We start from the raw sequence: 23,451 nt of genomic DNA, 5'->3' as shown, positions 1-23,451 counted from the left end.
AAGAGTAGAAAAGGAAAGAGGCAGGCTGGAAGCATAAGTCCTTTGATATGGGGAATTTTAGGGAACTGTTGTTATAAAAGAAAACAGGAAGGAGCCTGTCACTCCAAGCAAAGCCTCAACATATAGGTGTGTATCAGTCAGGGTTCAACCAGAGAAGCAAACTAGTAGAAGACATATATTAGGAGACTTATTGCAAGGAATTGGCTTATGAAACTGTGAATGTTAGCCAGGCAGGTCTAAAATCCAGAACATGCCATCAAAATGGGCAGGCTGAAATCTTGGACATGAACTTGGAAGACAGTTTCCACAGGAAGAATTTTTTAAAATTTAAATTTAATTAATTAAGATAAGCTATATTATTGGTTTCAGAGGTAGAGGTCAGTTATTCATCAGTCTTATATAATACTCAGTGTTTATTACATCCCATGACCTCCTTAATGTCCATCACATAGCTACCCTGTCCCTCCACCCCCTCCCCTTCAGCAACCCTCAGTTTGTTTCCTATGATTCAGTATCTCTTATGGTTTGTGTCCCCCTCTCTGGTATCATCTTGTTTTATTTTTTCCTCTGTTGCCCTATGATCTTCTGTTTTGTTTCTTAAATTCCACATATCAGGAAGATTATAAGGTAATTGCCTTTCTCTGATTTCTTTCTTTTGGCATAATACCCTTTGGTTCCATCCATGTCATTGCAAATGGCAAGATTTCATTTTCTGATGGCTGAGTAATATTTCATTGTATGTGTGTGTATGTGTGTGTATATATGTGTGTGTGTGCATGTATCACTTTTTCTTTATCCACTCATTTGTCGAATGACATCTTGGCTCTTTCCATAGTTTATCTATTGTGGACATTGCTGCTATAAACATTGGGGTGCACGTGCCCCTTTGGATCACTATATTTGTTTTTTGGGGGTAAATACCCAGTAGTGTGATTGTTGTGTCATAGGGTAATTTTATTTTCAACTTTTTGAGGAACTTCCATACTGTTTTCCAGAGTGGCTGTACCAGCTGGCATTCCTACCAACAGTGTAAGAGGGTTCTCCTTTCTCTACATCCTTGCCAACATCTGTCATTTCCTGACTTGTTAATTTTAGCCATTCTGACTGGTGTGAAGTGGTATCTCATTATGATTTTGACTTGTATTTCCTTTATGCCGAGTGATATTGAGTATTTTTTCATGTGTCCGTTGGCCATTTATATGTCTTTTTTGGAAAAATGTCTGTTCATGTCTTCTTCCCATTTCTTTATTGGATTATTTGTGCTTTGGGTATTGAGTTTTATGGATTTTGGATACTAACACTTTATCTGATATGTCATTTGCAAATATCTTCACCCATTCTGTCCATTGCCTCTTGGTTTTGTCGACTGTTTCCTCTGCTGTGCAAAAGCTTTTTATCTTGATGAAGTCCCAGTGGTTCATTTTTGTCTTTGTTTTCCTTGTCTTTGGGGATGTGTCTCGCAAGAAGTTCCTATGGCCAAGATCACAGAGGTTGCTGCCTGTGTTCTCCTCTCAGATTTTGATGGATTCCTATCTCACATTTAGAATGGTTCAATCATCTAAAAGGCAAATGGCTTTTTTTTTTTCCAGCCTGTTCCCATTCAAGATACTTTCAAGAACGTTTGAGCCTTATTTCTCACAAACCTTCACATGTATCCTGTGATTCATAATTAAATTCTAAATTCTCGTGACAGACCCCAAAGTTTCCCTTTCCTGTGTCTTTGCTCATGCCTTTCCTTGGACAAAGTTTCCATGGTCTAGACAACTGAAGATATAACAGAACCTCACCTGATTTTCAAGGCTCATTGCACAAGCCTCCTCTTTCCTACTATCATTTTCCTGTTTTAGGCCTTTGTCAACTTTTGCTTGGACCTAGTTACTGATTCTGATTCCATCTTGGTATTATGCAGAATTATCACTTTTGCTGTTGCCTAGGTATTTTATCAGTATAGCAAATTTTACCTTGTAACTCCCTTGATTAAAATGTTCCACCAACTACAGAAAAATTGCAGGCTGCTTAGCATGAAATGAAGCACTTCATAATTCAGGCCAAGGGATGTATATAATCTCATGTCCCAAAATGCTCTGACTAAAAATCTCCTGTTGCATTAATCCTGAAATACTTATAGTTTTACTTTACATATCTTGATATTCCTTATCTCTTTTCTGTGTAGTGCCTGCTTTCTCCATTTCTCCAACTGGAGAATGTTCTTTTAAATTTTCAAAATACAAACTTCTGGTAGGCAGAATTTTAAGATGTTCTCCAAGATTTCTGTCCCCAATCTACAAATCCTGTATAATCCATTGGATTTAGGAATATAATGAATTTCATTTCCATAATTAGGTTTTGTGATATGGCACAGTTGGCTTTAAGAACAGGAAAGTTACTCAGCATCTGATCTGTTGAAGTCTTAAAAGACACTAGGCTCTTCTTGGTGTAGGGGGGAAAGGGAAGATAGAAAGATTAAAAGCATGAGAAAGATTCAATGTCAGGGAGATTCTCCTTTGATTTTGAAGTTGGAGGACCCATATGGTGAGGAATATGGGTGATATCTGAAAGCTGAGAAGCACATGGATGACAGCTGGCGATGGAATAGGTCCTCAGTCCTACAATTGCAAGGAATTAAATTTTGCCAAACCACATGAGCTTAGAAAGAGAATCTCAAACTCCAGATAAGAATATAGCCTGGTTTCAGGGGTGCCTGGGTGGCTCAGTGTGTTAAAGCCTCTGCCTTTGGCTCAGGTCATGATCTCGGGGTACTGGGATTGAGCCCCGCATCAGGCTCTCTGCTTGGCAGGGAGCCTGCTTCCTCCTCTCTCTCCACCTGCCTCTCTGACTACTTGTTATCTGTCTGTCAAATACATAAATAAAATCTTACAAAAAAAAAAAAGAATGTACCCTGGCTTTTATATTTGATACCTTTTTATATATAATACTTTTATATTAGCATTGTGAAACCCTAAGCAGAGAACCGCTTTAGTTGTGACTGAAGTTCTGATCTGGAGATACTGTGAGATAATAAATGAGTGTTGTTGATGTTGTTGTTGTTTTAAGCCACTAAATAATTTTTATATAGCAGTAGAAAACTAATAAAACTTCAATATTATTTCTCAAGAGACCTTCTTTCCATCTTAAGACTGGGTTAAACGCCCATCCTAGGCTTTCCTTTCAATTAGTATCATAGTTAGGTATAGCCCCTTGTTCCTCACATACTAAAAACAAAAACAAAACAAAACAAACAAACAAAACCAACGAACAAAAAACCAGACTGGATTCCAACTAAGATTTTCTGTATGGCACATATAACATTTGTAACTAGCTTAAAATGTTGCAGATGTTCTGTATGCATGCAGACATAAAAACATACAGAAAAAATATTATTTTTTGGCAAAAAGTTTGATACTGATAGCAACAAATCTACTAGCACCCAAATAATTGGTCTCTAATACCTTCCTCCAACAATAGCAAAAAAAAAAAAAAAAAAAAAAGAAAAGAAAAAAGAAATCCTGGCTCCTTGGAGAGATGCCTGTTTCTAGGACTAGGACAGGCAGTATACAAGAAGATCATGAAGCATCCTATATTGCCAAAATTAAAGCACTAAAAATAACTAAATAACTAAAGAAACAAACAAAAAAGCAATAAAGACAAAAAAAAAAAAACAGAAAAATGAAAACAACTAATATAGGAAAGATGTTAGGGATCAAAGCCAATGGCCAAGAAAGAATTCTTGAGATGTCTTGGGTGCAAAAAGGTGGTTTTATTGAAGTATGGGACAGGACCCTTGGGCAGAAAGAGCTGCCCTGGGGTCATGAGGGGTGGTCCATGATAACTTTCAAATTGGGAGGGGGTTAGGGGTAGTTTAAGTCTCTAAGGAATTTTGGAAGCAAGGTTTGCAGGACCTTGAGGGGGCTAGCTATTGTTGGGAAAATGTCATTTATTACTGTCTAATAAAACCTTAGTCATGACACTCTTCAGATGCATATCAATGGGTCATACCATATGCTTGGGGGATGATTGTCAATGCATATCTTGGAGGGAAGAGTTAAAGAAAGTTTCCAAAGGAATCCTGGGTCAGGCTAAGATTGTCTTGCCTTCAGTGAAGTAGTAACATCCAGGCAGCTGAGTTCCTAGCGGAATGTCACTCTGCCTGTTTCAAGGACTTGTCAGTGGACTATAGGTAGTCAGGAAATTTGATTTTTCTTTTGCCTTTGTTTCCCACATCACAGTGATATGTTAAATCAAACAAATAGTAGAGCCTCTTGAAAGAGACCTAAAGAGCCTAAACTGGAAAAATTTGAGCAACAAAATAAAGTAGTATTAGATTATGTGCAAAGCATAAAATAAAAATCCCTTTTCGTATGGATATAAATAAACCACAAATTAAATAAATTAATTGAGGGAATTAGATCAGTGTCCTGATGTAGAAAACGTTGGGGTTCGGAGCCAATGATCAAGAAAGAATTCTTGAGACGTCTTTGGTGCAAAAAGATGATTTTATTAAAGCATGGGGACAGGACCTATGGGCAGAAAGAGCTACACCAGGGTTATGAGGAGTGTTCTATTAAAGCCCTAGCCAGGAGGACTTTCAGTTGCATATCAATGGCCCAAATGCTTGGGGGATGATTGCTAACATATATCTTTCAGGGAGTAAAGATAAAGGAAGTTTCCAAAGGAAATTTTATGTGTCAAAATTGAGTACAGGATTTTGGGACAGAGCTGGGGGGTGCGGTTGTTGTTTGGGATAATGAGCTAATATTGCCTCTTGCCCTTAACAAAGTTTTAGCATAGTGGCAGCTGAGTTCCTAGAGGAATATGACTCTGTCTGTTTTAAGGACTAGTTAATGGTCTGTAAATGGTAAGGAAATTTAATTTTTCTTTTGCCTTTGTTTCCCACATTATGTCCCATACAGAAGAATTCCAGATAATTCAAGTAGATACTCCACAATCAAAGAGGAGACATAACTCTTTACTCCTTAAGTGGTATGACTTTTTTCCAAAAAAAAACTTCCCAAAAAAACACCAAAAAAGTAACTTTATAGTGGAGAAACTGCACAGATGTTACCTAAGGCAACTGAGCAAGGTCAACATGAACAGCGATAGGTTATGTTGATAGTATGTGTCTTGGTATATAATGTGATGAAAATGACACTTTACCTTGGTGGTCTTCCTCCCCAAAATACATAACCCCAGTCTTAATGAGGAAAAGGACAATTCCAAATTGAAGGACATTCTACAAAATACCTGACCAGTCCTCCTTAAAACTGCCAAGGTCATTAAAATCCAGAAAAGTGAGAAACTGTCACATTGAAGAGGAGCTTAAAGATCATTATACATATGTGATATCCTGGATGGGATCTGGGGACAGAATATGAACATTATGTAAACTAAGGAAATCTGAATAAAGTATTGACTTTAGTTAATAAAAATGTATCAATATGGTTCATTAATTCTGAAACACTTGTGTTAGAAGTTCATAATAGGGGAATTTGGATGTAGGATATATGGTAATTCTATATACTATCTTTGCAATTTTTCTATTAACCCCAAATCATTCTAAAATTGTAAAAATTATTTTAAAAATTATAATTTTTTTCATGGGACAGTGAAGAGTAAGATTAGAGGAGGGAGGAAGTAACTGTCTTTAATTATACAGGAAGATATTGTACATAACTAGAATAAATTTTTCAGCTGATTTGACTGCCTGTGGATTCTTAAATGCTCACAAACTGTGGTTTACAGATGACAATGTGGGTGCAATTTTGTGCCAGAGATTTGGAAGAAGCTTTTGCCAATATTTCATTGATATACACTTAAATTTAATTCAGAAATATTTGGATCAGATATCTTTTATTTTTGCTGTTTTACAAAGAGCCATAGAACCAAGCTATCTGCTTTCTATTGATGGAAAACTGAGATGCTAATAAAAACCTAACAGGTTTAGCACTTGTAATCCTAAAGAACTGGAGACATTTCAAATGTGAGAAATATGCAATTTAAAATGAGCTATTCCTTTTGTTTTGTTAAAAAGAAAATCACAGACCCAAAATGGCATTGTTTAGGCTAAATCCTCAAACAGGGATCTAGTTTCAACCTCTTCCAGGAATGTAGTCTTAATGTCAGTCAGGAATTTTTTGATCAGCACCAGAGACGGTAATCTGCCCTTTGGGCCTTCTCCATCCTCCCCCACCCTCTCCCAAAATGAGTTATTCTGCATAATAAGATCCCTTGACCTTCCCCCTGGGGGGAAAGTTGTCTTGCCCATCAATCCTTTCATTTGCTAATAACTTTCATCCACCACCCTCCTTCTATTTTTTTCTTCCAAGATTTTATTTATCGTCCAGGAAAGGTAAAGAGAGAGCAGAAGCAAGGAGAACTGGAGTCAGAGGGAGAAGTAGGTTCCTTTCTGAGCAAGGGGCCCTAGACTCTGGGATCAACTGACTGAGCCACCCAGACATCACCCAGACCCTCCTTCCTCTATAAACCTTACATCGTGTAAAACTCCTGGAAGCTCCCCTCTACTTGCTAGATGGGGTGCTGCCCCATTCATGGATCATTTAAGGAAGCCAGTTAGGTCTCCAAATTTAGTCAACTGAGTTTTGTTTTTTAACAGATTATATTTGGATCTATATGCATAGCCAGTTTTATTAAAATTTCTTTAAAATCTGCTTCTTGAGAAAAAATAACACTTGTTTGCATGGTTTCATTAAGTTTTGTATATATGTGATAAAGATAAATGCTGGAAACACAGTGATCCATTTGACACTGAGAAAACAAATAATAGTTATTAATAATTATTTGTGAAAGAAGCATTCGAAAGCTGAAAACTGCTTCTTTTGGCTTGTAAAGCCTTTTTTTTTTTTTTTTTTTTTTTTTTGGCTTGTAATGCTTTTAAGACACAATACAATTTGTTCCAACCTCTACCTCTCAGTATATCTAATTTCTATCTGTCCCCTTGTCATCATTCTCAGAGGATCAGTCAGTTCCATCTACTACCTGTCTACTGCATATAAACTCTAATACTCTGACTATGATGATGAACTAAATTGATATTCACATGCGACAGAGGTCATGTATAATGTACTTCAAAATATCCTGCATATTAAATTGTGAAATAAAGAGAAAAACTTTGTTTCTATCCCTGAGAGCAAGGATAAAATAATATATAGCAACACTGGAACATAAACTGCCAATAATAGTAAACGTACATTTACAGTTTTATATAAAGGAGCAGAATAAATACCACGAAAACATTTTCTTTTTCAATTCCCCAAGGTCATATGCTCTTCTGTAATTTTGTAATGTTTGCAATCCACCCTCCCTTTCTCATCTGACATATGAAGGTTATTCTAGATGCCTCTCTCATCCCACCTCCCAGGTTCTGTTCCTCACTAAATCCTGTTGACTATATTTCTAAAGGTTAGAAATTAGGAAAAATTGAGGTGGCATTGCATGGCATTTTTTTAAAAGATTTTATTTATTTATTTGACTGAGAGAGGTCACAAGTAGGCAAAGAGGCAGGCAGAGAGGGGAAGCAGGCTCCCCTCTGAGCAGAGAGCCCAATGTGGGCCTCGATCCCAGGACCCTGAGATCATGACCAAGCCAAAGGCAGAGGCCCAACCCGCTGAGCCACCCAGGCACCCTTTGCAGGGCATTTTAATGGGATTACACAGGGATAGCTTAATCTTGTTTTAGTAGAACTACCATCCTGCCCCCTTATGTTCCTGGAAGGAGATAAACAAGACATAATGGGAAATGGAATAAAAGGTACTTTTATTGTTAGGCTGGCTTGTACCACAAATGTCATGAAGGAATTCTGAGGTACTGAGCTAAAATATGTAACTTAGCACAAAAACTTTAATTTGGGCAATATAATTCTTACTGTGCTTCTTTGCTCAGGGACATAATCTTACAGCTAATTCATTTTCTTTGCACAGAAGAAATTCATTTTCCCTCAAGAGTTGTCAATTCCTAATCAGCTGGAACAACTGGGGAATCTAGCTGATACCCACACACCCACAGGGATATAATGGGGTTCTAGGCATTTATACCCAGAAAAGTTTGAGTAGGAATTGATACTTAGGTGGAAGGCACCCAACTATTTCAGAAGCTGGTGGGCAAGAAAGTAGAAAGATGTCAGATATGTAGTGAACATATACTGTCAATAATAGTAAATGTACATTTACAGTTTTATACAGAGGAGCAGAATGTATACCATAAAAAACACTTTTTTGTGGGGAAATTATTTGCCATACATTTACTGAAAAACAAGTATCCAAAATATGTAATGAAGACTCATACATCAAGGGACAAAAACAACAACAACAAAAAAGGAATACAAATGAACAAAAATAATTAGCAATAACAAACAAGCATTTCATAGGAGATGAAACAGGTATATTCTATTAACATGAATAAACAGGCTCAACTTCCTTAACAGTCACTGAAATTCAAACTAGAACCATCATGAAAAATTATTTTATATTAATTAGATATAAAATTTTTAAAGTTTGATATATTTGGCATATTTGCATACATGTGAGGTTTAATTTAATCTTCTTAAACACAGACACACATACAGAAGGAAGTTAAAAGCTTCATGAAAGAAGACTAATGAATCAAGCATTATTAAAAAAAGTAGAAGATGCAGTCTTGGCAGAATGAGTCACTCCAGGTCTAAGGGCACTTCACCTAGTGCAAGTGGATGGGTGTAAAAGTGGGTATGTAGTGAATTTAAGGTAAGTTTTGCTAGAAGATGTAGATATTTCCTAGAGAATTTTAAGCAAGGATATCAACTTAAGTAAAGGAAGATAGGACTGGGGAGAGAGTTAAAATTTTGGATAACTGACAGTTATTTTCTCCCACAGTGGCCATTTCTCAAACATCCATTTGAGTATATAAAATAAAACATGAAATTAAATCCAGCCCATTACTTTCATTATGGGATATGAATTTTTATCATAAATAAGTATATATGTGTGAATTGCATGATGTATATATTACCTTATAGAGTAATATGAACAAGAAATATACAGCTTTTACCTACCAATCATTACTATCATTAATTTAAGGGTATCTGGGATTTGTTTTATTCAGGTATTTTAAGACATGCAGAGTAGAAAAAAAAATGTCATGAAGAAAGAAGGGTTTTTTGTTTGTTTGTTTGTCTGTTTTAATATGCTCAGGTCCCTGGAAACAAGAGGCACAATATACCAAAGAGGGCCCATCGGGGAAACACTGAGCAGAGTGGGTGGACAGAGAGAGAGAGAAACTGTAGGCTGGAGCCTGTCTTGTGGTTACATCAAGAAAGAAAGAAAAGCACAAGTTTCTTAGCGGTGCATACAGAAATGAAGATAGTTTTAAAGGGGACTGGTTATTGCATAGTATCAATTGTGTGCCTCTCTGAAAGGGGCAGTGGCACAGCTATACCTAATGTGGTAAACAAGGCTTATGGTTGGAGTAGCGTCCGTGGTAAGATGCCAAATTATCAAATGTGGAAACTAGAAACATGGTTATTACAATTATCTCCAAAGAGAATCCAAATTCCCCCATTAAGAGTTAAAAATTTATTCCTATTATCCTTCAAAAAAAGAAAAGAAAGAAAGAAGGAAAGGAAGGAAGGAAGGAAAAGAGAACAAAAGAAAGAAAAATAAAAGGAAGAAGGGAAAGAAAAGAGTAATACACTATTTCTCTTTGTTTATTTTTCTACTACTCACATTTATTCTCTAATCCTCTAATTTTACTCTTTTTACTTTAGGTATACTGACATTTATTTTTGGGTTTTTTCAGTGAAAGTTTTTCCTGGGTCAGGAGTTCAAAACTGGGTTTCTGCAAAATTTACTGTGGTTCTATTCACTTTGCTAAATGAACTCATCTCTTCTTCCTGAATAATACTGAGTTTAGAAACAAATTCAATATATGCTATTAAAAAATAAAGTCATTAATAGACCAGTGTTTCTGCACAATATTTAATGTGCATGTTACATAAAAGAGAATTTAACAAGAAGCCCTATTTTGAGGTTATTGATTTTTAATGAAAAAAGTTTCATCAGAAATTGTTGGTATGATTAAGTGTAAACATTAGCACTGTGTTAGCAGAAAGAATAATAATCTGAATAGAAAGTCCCATCATAAAGGTACATTAAATGACAGAGCAAATATAATAATGAACTCCATACAATAGCTTTGTATATTTTAGTTTTATGTTCAGGACTGTTTATTCCTAAAAAAGTAATGTACAACATTTCTATTTTACAAACAAGAATTATCAGAAATGTCCAATATCTTCTACTTCTTGACTGGATGACTTTCCCCATGACTGATATGTTGACCTCCCAGACTCACACCAAGCTTAAACACTTTCTTCCTGTGAACTGCCTTCCAGAGCCTTTTAACTTGCTCTTGGTTTGATCTCTATCTTATATTCTCTGACTCATATTCTTGACTTTTCCCAACACTCTGAACTTCTTATCTCATGGCTCACTCCTCATTCATATATATATATATATATATATATATATATATATATATATATTATACTTTTGGTGAGGACAATCTTGATCTGCTTGTGTGGAGATATTCTTTGAATGCCTCTCCAACACATTTTTACTAAATGTCATATTGATCTTTTTTCACCTCATCATTTTCCCTCAAATCTCTTTTCTTGCTCATCCTTGACGCTCTTCATGCAATATGCTTTAATGTATCTGCTATTTCTAACCAGTGCCTCCTAAGGAGGTTCATAGAGATATTAACATAATGACTAAGGACAAAAAGATAAACTGCTGTATGGGATTGTTTTGGGTCTTGGATATATTATCAAGAGGGTTATTTCATTCCCAGTAGGCTTTGGGAGGCATAAAAGGACATTCTGTATTTCACTGGTACTAATAAACACACAGAAGAAAATATGTGAATAGTGGGTAACTGCCGCGGCCAGCGTGACAAATGGACCAGGAAAACGTGAGGGTAGAGGATGGTGAAAAGAAATTAAGAGACAAAGAGATGGGGGCAGGAGGAGCACTGAGGAGGATGTCCAACAGAGCTGATTTTATTCCACATCTTACAGGCATTTATAAGGCAGATCACAATAGAAGGAGTAACCGCAAGTTCCTATGGCAAGTTTTACATTAACTACAAACAAATCTGTGATGCCAGGTAGTCACGGCTAATGCCATTAGCTACTATTGATACAAGACGTTACAATCAACCAGGGAGTGGATTATGGGAGGTACAGGAACAACAAGGACCAACTAATACAATCAACCAGGGAGTGTGTGTGGGAAGACACTTTAGGCGAGTGTACGACACATAGCACAGACCCTTTCTCAGTGCTCTCAACTTTCCTGTCCTTAACCTTGTCAAGGTGTCCGGACTTTGAAGGAGACGTAAGTCAGGGCCTGGTTTGATCCTCGACTCCAACCGTGCAGTGGCCTCCAACAGATAACCATGCAAAACACATTCCTAAAGGTCATCAAAATCATTACCATTATACAACCACTGTTTGGTAGCTGGGAGATCTCCCCTAGGATTCTCTAATAATCAGTATCATACATTTTATTTAAAAGTCTATTTATAATAGCACTGTACAATATTAGCACAACTAATAGTTGGAACACAAGACACTCTTGTATGTAATGAAAATGTAAAAATATGTCAGGCACAAAACTCAGAGTACATAAGAATGTAGAAGGATTGGCGCCTACTTGGTAGGAGGATAAGTTTAGGTAGCATGCTGGGATAAAAGTGAGATGACCTGAGAAATTCCAGACAGAAACTACAATGGTGGCACCCAGAGATATCTACCTCTCATGATTCAAATCGGGTCACAATTTTCCAAAGTGTTTCAGACTAACTGAGCATGGCCATATAATGCTTTTCCAGGCTATGATATCATAGAATAAATTATCTTATATTGTTATTTATAGAATATTTATGTTATTTTCTAATATGGAATCTCTCCACTAGATTATAATAACTAAAAGTATGCTTCATATTTTAACATTTTATTACAAATCATATGCTAATAAATATTGCACATATGATAAGCATTTACAAGAAGATTGATTTATACATTGTCAGTAACCTCTTAATTTTTACAGTGATTACAAAAGTTGAAAAACAAAAGTAAAAATTAATGAGAAAAGAGCATGTAAAGGTAAATAAGTAAAGTGGCCCTGCAATCACTCAATTGAAACAACTGTAACAGTGTAATAAAATTAAAAGACCATTTTTAAAACACTGAGAAGTATCCAAAAGTAGAAAGAAATAGCAAAGTTTGATCTCAAACAACTTAAAATAATAGGGATAAGAACTGAATCTTCTTTTCTCCAGGACACTGATTAGCCCCCAGAGCTACAACCGACTAGAAATTACAGGCATCAGTGTTGAAGGTGTTGGAAATAGAAGTTCAGGGCAACTGGTTACATAAAGGGAAAATGTGGTTGTGCAACAGTCACAGAACGAATGAGACCCATTACACTACAAGAGAAGAAAATTACAACTCCATATCCCTAATGAACATAGATAAAAATATCAACAAATATTTACTAACCAATTTCATTTAAAAGTACCATACACCATGATCAAGTGGGATTTTTTGCTGATATCCAAGACTGGTTCAACATAGGCAAACCATTAAATGAGATACACTGCATTAACAGAATAAAGGATAAAAATCATACAATCATCATAATAGATGCAGAAAAAGCATTTGTCAAAATTCAATATCCTTTCATGAAAAAACTCTCAACAAACTAAATATAGAAAAAACATAACATAAAGGCCATTTTTTAATGAATAGGATAAAAGAGACTTAGAAAAGGATACTATACAGAGAACAATCATAAGAAAGCTTGACGTATTCTGAAGAAAATAAGCTTAAAATCAAGAATTACTGTAAGAGTAACCACAGTGGTAATGAATCAGTACAGTATGGCAGTGTAACATGAACAATGTTAAGATTAGTGAGAAAGCTATGTAGATTCTGCTATGGAAATTCAGATATTTACAATTAAACTGAGATTAAAATAGTGATATATTTTAACTTTATAGTACCTCAAATAGTTATATAACAAAATTGTGTGTGTGTGTGTGTGTGTGTGTGTGTAATTACATATGTAATTGTTCTATGCTTTTTACCCAAATATCATTTCACAAGTTATATGTTAATACAGTTTGCCAAAGCAAAATAAAAAAGATAAAGAGCACGGCATTTTGAAGTTGTGTCAATCCTAGTTTTAACTTTATAGATGAGGAATCTTGAGGACATTTCTTAGTCCCTTTGCATCTCACTACCATTAAAGATAAATTATGAAAAATGACACCCTCCTTACACGGAAGAGGTGTGAAAAATAAGTAAAACACCTGGCATGGGGCCTCACACATATCATCACTTAATGAATGTCAGGTTTCTTTTCTCTCCATGTCTCTATCCCCAAATTAAAAATGCTAACATACCTAATCTTTATAATGATTGCTATGTTTCTTGTATTTTTTACATATATTAAAATATATCTACCATTTGCTGTAAAAATTATTTGCTTTCTGGCCCAACCCTGGTTTTTATAAATGCAAAAAACTTCAATTGGCAATTTTATAAGAACAGCAAAGTTCCAGTAAAATCAAGTCATTTCAAGAGTATAATAGTTGCTAAGATCTATTTTTTAACAGGATTTAAGCTGTGATATTACAGTTAACTTGGGGAAGGAAATATTAATCAATGAGCAAAATAATTTCAGGCCTAAGTCTTTCTCAGATTTAGCCACAATCAAATAAAGTAACAGGCAAAATCTCTTAGAAATGCTATGAAAAAGCAGAGCATAATTATTCTAATTGGGAAATTGTGGCTGTTCAGAGAAAAAATCATGATAACTACTTTATCTTAGCACTTAGAAAGTAGATATTATCTAAATTGTTTATGACAATAAAATAAGTGTAGGGAGAAAAACTTAATTTTTGGTGTTTGCTCACTGACAGCTTTCAAGCCCCACACTTTACCCTTCCCCTTTCCCCTTACACCTGAACTAGCCTGCAGGAAAGCAGCCCCACATCCTAGCCAAAATAAAAATCAAAGTAAACAACTTCCATCTCTCTTATTTCACTCCAGACTGAAGTCTGAGTCTTTCTCTTTGGAGAATCTTTTTGCTGTTTATTATGCAAGTAATGACTTTTTTTTGTTTTTTGTTTTCATATTCATCGGTGCCTATGTGTTATTTGTCTGACATCTGTATAAACTCTTAATCTAGGGGTTGTTCAGAGGTCCCAAATACAACAATAAGACAAGCAATACGCCAGCTGGAAAACTGATTTGTAATTTCTTCATCTTCTTTGGCCATTTAATTTTCTCCTTTTCCCAAAAGTATAAGCATGGCTTCCCTATTTCTTTTGGTCCCTTCAAAAAAAAAAAATAAATAAATAAATAAAATAAAATAAAAATCTAAAATCATTATATATATAATGCCAATAGGGAGCAGCACACATAATTCCTAAAAGTAAATAAATGAAGTATGATTATTTTACAAATGCTATGTGATCTAGTACTTCACAGACCAGTCTCCTCATTTGTATACTCAGAGAAGAGACTAGTTCCAATGGATACAAAATGCCAAAAAAGGTGAAACACTTTGTCTCTGTTGTTTCTATCATATTGAAAGGCAAATCTGTGGACATGTTTGTGTACTGAACTAAAACTGTCCCCGAGGTTTAACAGGAGACATATGGGAGCCAGATTGTACCTGTCAAAAGTCACCGTTGAGAAAGCACTGGTGTGGGAGAATGTATTAATGTTCTTAATTGTTAATGTTTGTTTTGTGACCTTCCCATCCGCAGATATGTGTGCCTCTACTTGCTGATACATTCATCCATCTCTCTAATGGCTCTGCCTCGGTAGCTGCTGTTAGCACCAGTTATTCATCACTGCAAGTGGAATATGTTCTACTCCTGACATGGCCTTCAGTTCCGCTGGATGTGGGATGGAACTCTTCTACATCCAGGCCGGTGTCTCATTTTTTATCTTCCATGTGGTTTAATACTACTGCAAATTTGAAATTAAGAAACAGAGACTTCTTCCCCCTTTGGAGTTTAAGAGAAAAGATATTTTCTGAGCTAAAATATAAAGTGAGATGGAAGACAAACTTACCTTAAGTGACAGGTTATTATATACTGGAATCTATTATTACATAATTTAAATCAATGCCTGCTATACTTAGGTGGTATTAGAAATCAAATAAACATACCTAAATAGGGCATTTGTATTCTTAAAAAAAAAAGTCATATGGCAATCCTCTTACACCCTTCACCTGATTCCAGCCCATACATTTTTACTTCCTTAAAATGAGCTATTGTTGCAATATTCCCTTTTCCCTTCCATGTATATTTTTATTCCATTTCTCAGGCTTAGGGCTTTATTGTATAAACCCTTCCATTCAATTTCTTAATAATTTCTCTATGGTACCTGTTTTAATAAGCCTAAGCTGACTAATCTAAGATGCTAAAAAATGTGCATATGCATCTCAGTAAAACATACATACAAAAATTTATTTTAAGAAAAATTCCTTTTTAGAATGTATTTTTTAAAAAAGACTGTGTAAAGACATACAAAAAGGATACATTTATGAAAAAAAATGATTGCAATGTTGTGGAGTTTTTTTTATGACAATTACCTCTGCACAAATGTGAAAAGTACAACTGTGCAAGTTCTTTTTTTTTTAGATTCAAATAATATGTGTGTATTCTAATGGCCTAATATCCATAGTTTGTATGAATGATTGAATGAGTAGATGTTTTTGTTGCACTCCTGAAACTTAATTTTTCATTGGTATATATTCTGCCACAGTCACTTCTGATCTGAACTTGAACCATACTGAGAATTCTGTCCCACTGAATAATGGGGATTTGGGTAGGAATATAAATAAGTAGACCAGAAACACAGTTTAATAGAGTGCATCTCATGCTTAAGAGAATCTAGTGTGTCAGTGAAACGTGGAGGCAGAATGTTCTAGGCATAAGCAACATGAGAGTTCAGGTAGATGGCATTGCTTTTATTCCATGTCACTAATTTGTTTTGAATAGAACCTTGTTCCATTGGATTCGTGTAGAGATAATTCATAACACTGATTTGTCTCCTACAAGATGGATGGCAAAGTGAACAGGGCTTCAGCAAATTCATAACCCAGCTTTGGGAACAGAACATATATAAAGGAAAGAAAAAACATCCACTTCTAGCAGAATGGCAAAGGTTAAGGAACAGCTGAAGGCTGGAAGAGCATGTCTAGCGTTCGTCTTATACCAAGTGAGAGTCTGACCAAATCTAGGTCTTCTCAAATGGTGGTCTTGCCTGCCCTGGTATCAAAGAAGTGAGCTTATGGATTGAAGAATCTGTCTCACCAGCAGGTCCAAGAGCCTGTATTTCAAAGCCATCTGTGTGTTTTTAAAAAGTAATTAAAGCCATAAGTAATTCAAACAGAAGGAACATATCCCAAAAGGGATGGAGGATGTTGGGCAGATACAAATATGGTGCTTTAGTAAATTTCAGCTCTTTTATTACCATATCACCATTCAAAAGATTTGGTGCTTTTAAAACAGAAACTTTTTTTTTTTTAAGCATAAATTTTACTAGCAAATAAAAAATGTTGATCTATTCCTATTACTGGCATGTATACAACTATGCTATTAGAAGCCACTTTGTCATTTTCCTGTTTGACACTATACCTATCTTTGTCTCTCTCTTACTCTTTTTATTTACTCTTTTAGTCCTCACAGCAACAGTGCAAGGTAGGAAATATCAACCCACCTTGAACAAGAGAGAAAGTATAAAGATGTCATTTGCACAAGGTTATCTGACTAAGTGGGTGAACAGGGATTCAAACTAGCGACTAACTTTCTCCAAAGTCTATTTTTCCCACTACATCTCTTTTGATGTGATTTTATAAAATATAGACATAGGCTGAATACAACTTCATAAAGCTTTTTCTTTTGATATTTAAAAATCATAATGATCTCATCTGCTAGACATAATTTGTATCTTAAGACAATTTGATATTTTTTGTTCTATTTTAGTTAAGAACTGGTTTGCACAATATTAAAGATTGTACTTCAGATTCCACAGATTCCTGTCAATTAACACTTTCCAGGAACTTCCTGATAGTTTAACAGGACTATTGCTTGTGCAATGTACTGCAAAACCATTGACTCAAGCATTTTAAAATACAGAATATTACCTATTAAGTGTTTGCTATTTTGATGGGATAGTGAAACGAATCTGTTTAATAAGTCAGGATGTTTCTCATTCGTGCTGGTTTATAAACTTTGCTTGTATACCTGTTTTAACCATCCATGCATGTTTAATAGCTCTTTCTATAAAGTCTATCTGAAGGTTAATCTAATGTCTGTATTAGGTCAACAGATTCTGTAGCAGAAATCTATGCAGATGGGCTATTAAATGATATCAAAATTACCCATGCAAGTGATAGTGGTCATTTATTTTACCTTAATTCTCTTAGATTATGGGAAAGATCTTGAAAGAGTATACAAAAATGTTACAAGAGAAGGTTAAAATCTAGGAGCTACTATATCAGTTTACTTCTTTTTTTCCCAAGTGAAAAAGGGATTTAGCTAATTGCAAGTATATAAAATATTGAAAATGAAGCTTTTCTTTTAATATAATAATTTTTGAAAGAGCAGAACTGATCTCCTGCCCCATTTATCTTTAATTCAAGCTATAAGTTTATGAAGAATGTATGTGTGTCTGTACGTGTGTGTGTGAATAATCACTGAATAATTTAGCACAATAACAAAAAAAGTCACAGGTCTTGACTTCAAGGGTCTAGCAATCTGGTGAATTATGAAATGGATGTTTAGTACAAGAGAATTTGGTTTTACAGAGGTACACTTAGTAATGTATTCAAGAAACATTTATTGAAGTCTAGTATATGTGGGCATTAAACTATAAAAATAGACTTAAATAAATAAAATAAAACATTCACAGATGGTAAGGGAAAATGACAACAAACACCAATAAGTGTTCAAATAGTGCTATGCATCTGGTATTATATTATAAGAATTTGGAAATAAATCTGGTGGGACTGGAGGGGGAATGGAAGATTGAAAAAGAAATCTTCTCATTACCTATATGATAAATTCTACCGACCTGCCATCTAAAGCCCTCCGTGAAAGGAACTATGCTCACCTTTCTAGCCTGTAAATGTCAATCCCCTGCCACATCCTTCATGTACATACAGAAACAAAACAAAACAAAAACAACAAAAAAAGCCTGCTTGAGGCTCAACAACTCCCCTCCCTTCATACACCACCCTGCACGTGTAGTGTTATCCATCACTTGCTTGCATTTGCTCACACAATCTCCTTTTCCTGGATTGAAACTACCTTTCCCATGTTATCTCAGGATTGAGATTTGATTTGGGGTCACTTTATTTTGGAAGATTTCCTTGACTTATTCAAAGTCTGGTTAGCAGTCATTTGGCTTTCATATATCCAAAGCATATCCATAATTCTTTTCACACATTTTGTATTAAGATTGTTTTCCTATATGGAAAGATGCCTACGTGGTAAGCTTCTTGAATACAGAGATTATTCTCATTATCTTTATAAGTCTAGCACCTAGCACAGTTTAGGGTTACAGAATAGTTATTTAATAGATGTTTCAAAATTGAATTCTGGTGACACTTATTTGAAACTGCAGGGATGAGTAAAAATTAAGCAGGCAGATAAAAGCAATAAGAACATTCTAGGAAGAAGAAACAGAATGTGAAAAATGCAGAGTTATGAGAAAATATAGTGTTTGATCATCCTATAACATGATTCAGAAATGAGTTTCACTTCTGGAAATTAGCTTAGCTTAATACCTTCCTCACAAAAGATAATGGTTTCATGGAAAAGGTATGCAAAATTTCTAAGTCTGAAGTTATGAAATTCAGAGACCATTATTTCCCCCTTGAACAGCTTACAAAATCCTCATTTTTCCCGTCATCAGTGTGGGAAAGTAACATAAAGGAAAAGAAACAAGGAAGAAACCGCAAGTATACGTAAAAAAGAGCTAGAAATTTACTAAGTATATATTCCAACTTGAGCTTAAATATCTTCCCCTAGACCTGAATATTTTTTAAAAGATTTATTTATTTATTTGAGCAAGTGAGCCAAAGAGAGAGCATGCATGACTGCAGAGGCAGAAGGGGCAGGGAAAGAGAGAAAGAGAGTCTTAAGCAGACTCTCAAGCAGGGCTCAACCTCACAACCCTGAAGTCACCATCTGAGTCAAAACCAAGAGTCAGACACTTAACCCACTGTACCACTGAGTCACCCCTACACCTGAATTTTTAGTAGTCTACTAAGCAACATCATTTCACAGATCCATAGGCACTTTTGTTCATCCTCAAATCTTCTCCTACCTGGATTAATATCTTCAGTAAATGACACATTTATTTCTTACCTTCACTATTATTTACTGATGATTTAGATTGCATCTTTTATTCTGCTAGGGATTTGGTATATTCTAGTGAACAAAATACACATAATTTCTACATTTGAGGAAATATTCAATCTGTGTAGCCCAGAAACGCTCCTAGTTCCCTTCTTATCTCATTTTCCATAACCATTCAATTACTAAGTCACTAGTTCCTTTCTATTCTGATTGTTAGACACTATGTCCCTTAAGTTGATCTCTTCTTTATTTCTACAATTATTTTGATTTGGACCCCTAGTAATTCTCATTTGAATTATAATAGCCTCTTCACAATAGATTTTCTGCCTTGCACTCAACATGTATCTTCAACAATGTTTTTTAATACACATCGATTTAATCATGTCACTAACCTGCTTTAAAATCTTTCACTGTTTCCACTTGGACTATAGGGGGAAGTTATTTACAAAATACATTTTTCTTCCTACATTTTTCTGTTCTATCCCAACAGAACACCTATTTTTCAAGTTTTCAGCCAAGTCTATGTGACTTAGGGGAAGATGACCCCAAGGTGAGCTTCTGGGGCTGATGTTGATTAAGCCAATCATGGCAGACTTGTTTTCCATTGCCACTAATTGGTTTAGGGATAGGAATGTGGTTCAGTTCTGGCAGACGAGAAACAATGAGTGTCTTTTGAGGGAATTCTTGGGAAAATTTTCTTTACTCCTAAGGAAGATTTAGGGGAGGAAATGATACCTCTTGACATAGTGAGAATACTGCACCCGATCAGCCACCAGCCTGATGATGAAGTCAACACTAATTGCAGTGAAACTTAACTCATCACCTGAAGGTACCATTCCGGTAAGCCACCTTGACTCTGGACAATAAGTATCTTTACTGTTAAAGTCCACTGAGTGAGGAATTTCTCTTATATACACCTTTAGAAGTGCCAGACAAAGCCTTCCATGATCTGCTCCTGCTTTTCAACCTTAATTCTTATAAGCTCTACTTTGAGGATAATGGTTTCAACTAAGTTGACTGAAACAAGGTGTGTGTGCAGTGCATCTGGGACCTTGTTAAAATATAGAGACTACTTCAGTAGGCTTGGGGTAGGGTTTGAGATTCTGTTTGAGGTTACACAATGCTGCTCTTCCAAGAATCACACACTGTTAAGTAGGGGCAAGGTGACCTGTAAGTAGCCTTCTTAAACCACCAAGACAGGAAAATGACAAAACCAGCACTGACTCTGTGTATATTTTGAGGTATATTGTCAATTCTCTGTCTTGTCAGTCATTTCTTTATTAAATACTAGCACCTTTTGAACTCAGTTAAGTGTTCCAATAAAATTAAAAAAAAAAAAGGAAGGGAGCACACATTGTTAACATTCAGATCAGAAGATATAGGTATGTGTATGTATGTATGTACATATGTATATGTATATGTATATACACACACACACAGGCACAAATATATGTAAACGATTTTGATTTCATGCTTATTGTCATGTTTCCTTATTTGCTCTGTATGTTTCCTCTGAATTAACTCTAACCATTACCTAGCTCAGGGATCTAAAAGTGGTATTTTTCCTAAATTGGGTCATTAATTTTTAAATTCTATGCCATTTAGGAAAAACTCCTTAAGAAGGAGTTCCAGATAAAGTTTAAAGCAATATTAATTACTGAAAACTAGTTTCCTGCAGTTAAGGAAAGCAAATTATCTTGGATAATTGAAAATAAATACCTAGTGTTATTAGCATAAAATTTTGTTTTCTAAATTACTGTTTAAAGTTGTCTGGCTTTTACAATTTCTCTCTATTCTTTGGTTCTAGGATGCTCTTTTTCTCTGGAGCTGGAAAAGTTTGAAATATTGATAATTAGCTTCTACAGGATTCTGATATTTGAAATATTTAAAGCATAGGAAAGTTTCTCTGCTTTCTATTATGTACTTTTCTCTTATGTGAGGAAATGTAATTACAGATAAAACATCAGGAAGATCATATATGACAATTGTTACTCAAATCAAGACATTAATAAGTAATGCAGTGTAAATATTTAATAATTTATGCTTAGAATAACTACAAAAGAACAAATTACTTAAACTTTAATAAGAATGTTAGTGCTTTTTACTGGGCACGAGAGTCCCAGAAGTGTCCCAGTCTATATATTTTTGAATTACTTCTTTGTCAGAAGGAATATGCATTTAGTTTTGTGATAGTTTTTTTTACATTTAGTAGACTATAGTTTATTTTTCCTGAAACTATAATTTAAGATTACTCACACAAATATAGTTTTAGTTATGAAGGAAAATCTTCCTGAGTGAGTCTGGCCATTTTTCCCATTCTATTTGAATTCAATCAAAGACTAACATGCTTAAAAAAACAATCATGGGAGAAATCTTTTCATTCTTAAATTTGTCCTCAATTCTTATGCTTACATTATAGTAAATTAACCTTGGAAAATTCTCTTTGTAAAATTCCCTTTTTACTAGGAACATCCAGAGGTCCAATATTCATAATTATGTGAGTATTAAAATGATATTATTTTTATTTATTCATTATCATAAGATTGTTTACAATTATTATATGTAATGGACTATGGACATGTTAATAGTGGCTAGAAGAATTATTAAACTCTTCAATGGTTTTAATCAACCAGATGAACAATTAAAATAATAATGATTATAGTAATAATAGGATTATTAAATGTGTGCCTAACTATTCTACTCTTCACAGCAGGTTTGCCATCATTTTCTCCATAGTGTTCTACTACAGAGTACAATAAATTTACCTGAGCAAATTGTTCTTTAAAATTCCCTTCTTCCAAGAGCATGTATTGCATGGACCTCTCAGTGTTAACATGCCAACAGTGAATCATGGAACACTACATCAAAAACTAATGATGTGACTAACATAACATAATAAAAAAAAAAAATTCCCTTCTTCCTAGAAACATCCTGGAGGTCTAATAATCATAGTCTTAACATGAGTTTGAATAGCATGTTACCTTGCAATAAGAAAATCCATTACATTTGTTTTGTCAATAATGATGTTTGTTCAATTATGAAAATATTGCTTTATAATTATTATATGAAGTAGATTCAAGAGATATTAATGATTCCTTCAAAGATTAACTTATACAGGGATTTTAATGAGTCAGCTTAACAATTTAAAACAATTATAATGGCAGTAATAAAAAGTAATAGACACTTTTACTATATGCTAAACTAACGGTTGGTATCATTATTTTTTTTAAGATTTTATTTATTTATTTGACAGACAGAGATCACAAGTAGGCAGAGAGGCAGGCAGAGAGAGAGGGGGAAGCAGGTTCTCTGCTAAGCAGAGAGCCCGATGTGGGGCTCAATCCCAGGACTCTGGGATCATGACCTGAGCGGAAGGCAGAGGCTTTAACCCACTGAGCCACCCAGGCGCCCTGGTATCATTATTAAATCATGTTTTTCTCCATATTATTCTACTACACAGCCATTCCGATCCTCTGTAACACAGTATAACTCATGAAACTGTAATTTTACTTCAATATGGTTAAATCTTTAGTTGGTCTCCTCAGATGCAAGTGCTTTTTCTCTCTTTTCCTGCAATACAAAGAAAGTTGGGTTCCAATGTGACTTTTATAGCACTTTCGTAAGAATGCTTATTTATTTCCTTTTATTTTAAACATGCCCAGAGGCTCCATGTTCTATATCTGTAAATTTACATTTAGGTCTAGTTACTTAGAAATAAATGAGAAAATAAATAAAATATGTAGGGTGGATGCAAGCAGATATACAGCAGAGCACAACACATTTTGATTCTTAACTGGAAAACATGGAAAATTTTGTCATCTTCAATTTACCTTGCTTCATTCTGACCAAAACTTTCTTGACACAAATAATGATGTATAGAATGGAGATGTGGTTTGTGGAATAGTTGCAACTCATGTGTGTGTGTATTTCCCCCCCCCCTGAAGCAGGATATAAGCACAGACGCCATTCAGTTAGAACACTGACTATAAGTTGAACACAAAGGGTCCTGACCTCATT

This window comes from Lontra canadensis, unplaced genomic scaffold (assembly GCF_010015895.1).
Source record: "Lontra canadensis isolate GAN:19392208 unplaced genomic scaffold, GSC_riverotter_1.0 scaffold14, whole genome shotgun sequence".
Taxonomy (NCBI): domain Eukaryota; kingdom Metazoa; phylum Chordata; class Mammalia; order Carnivora; family Mustelidae; genus Lontra; species Lontra canadensis.
The sequence above is the reverse complement of the archived record's forward strand: the minus strand, read 5'-3'. Positions refer to the sequence as shown.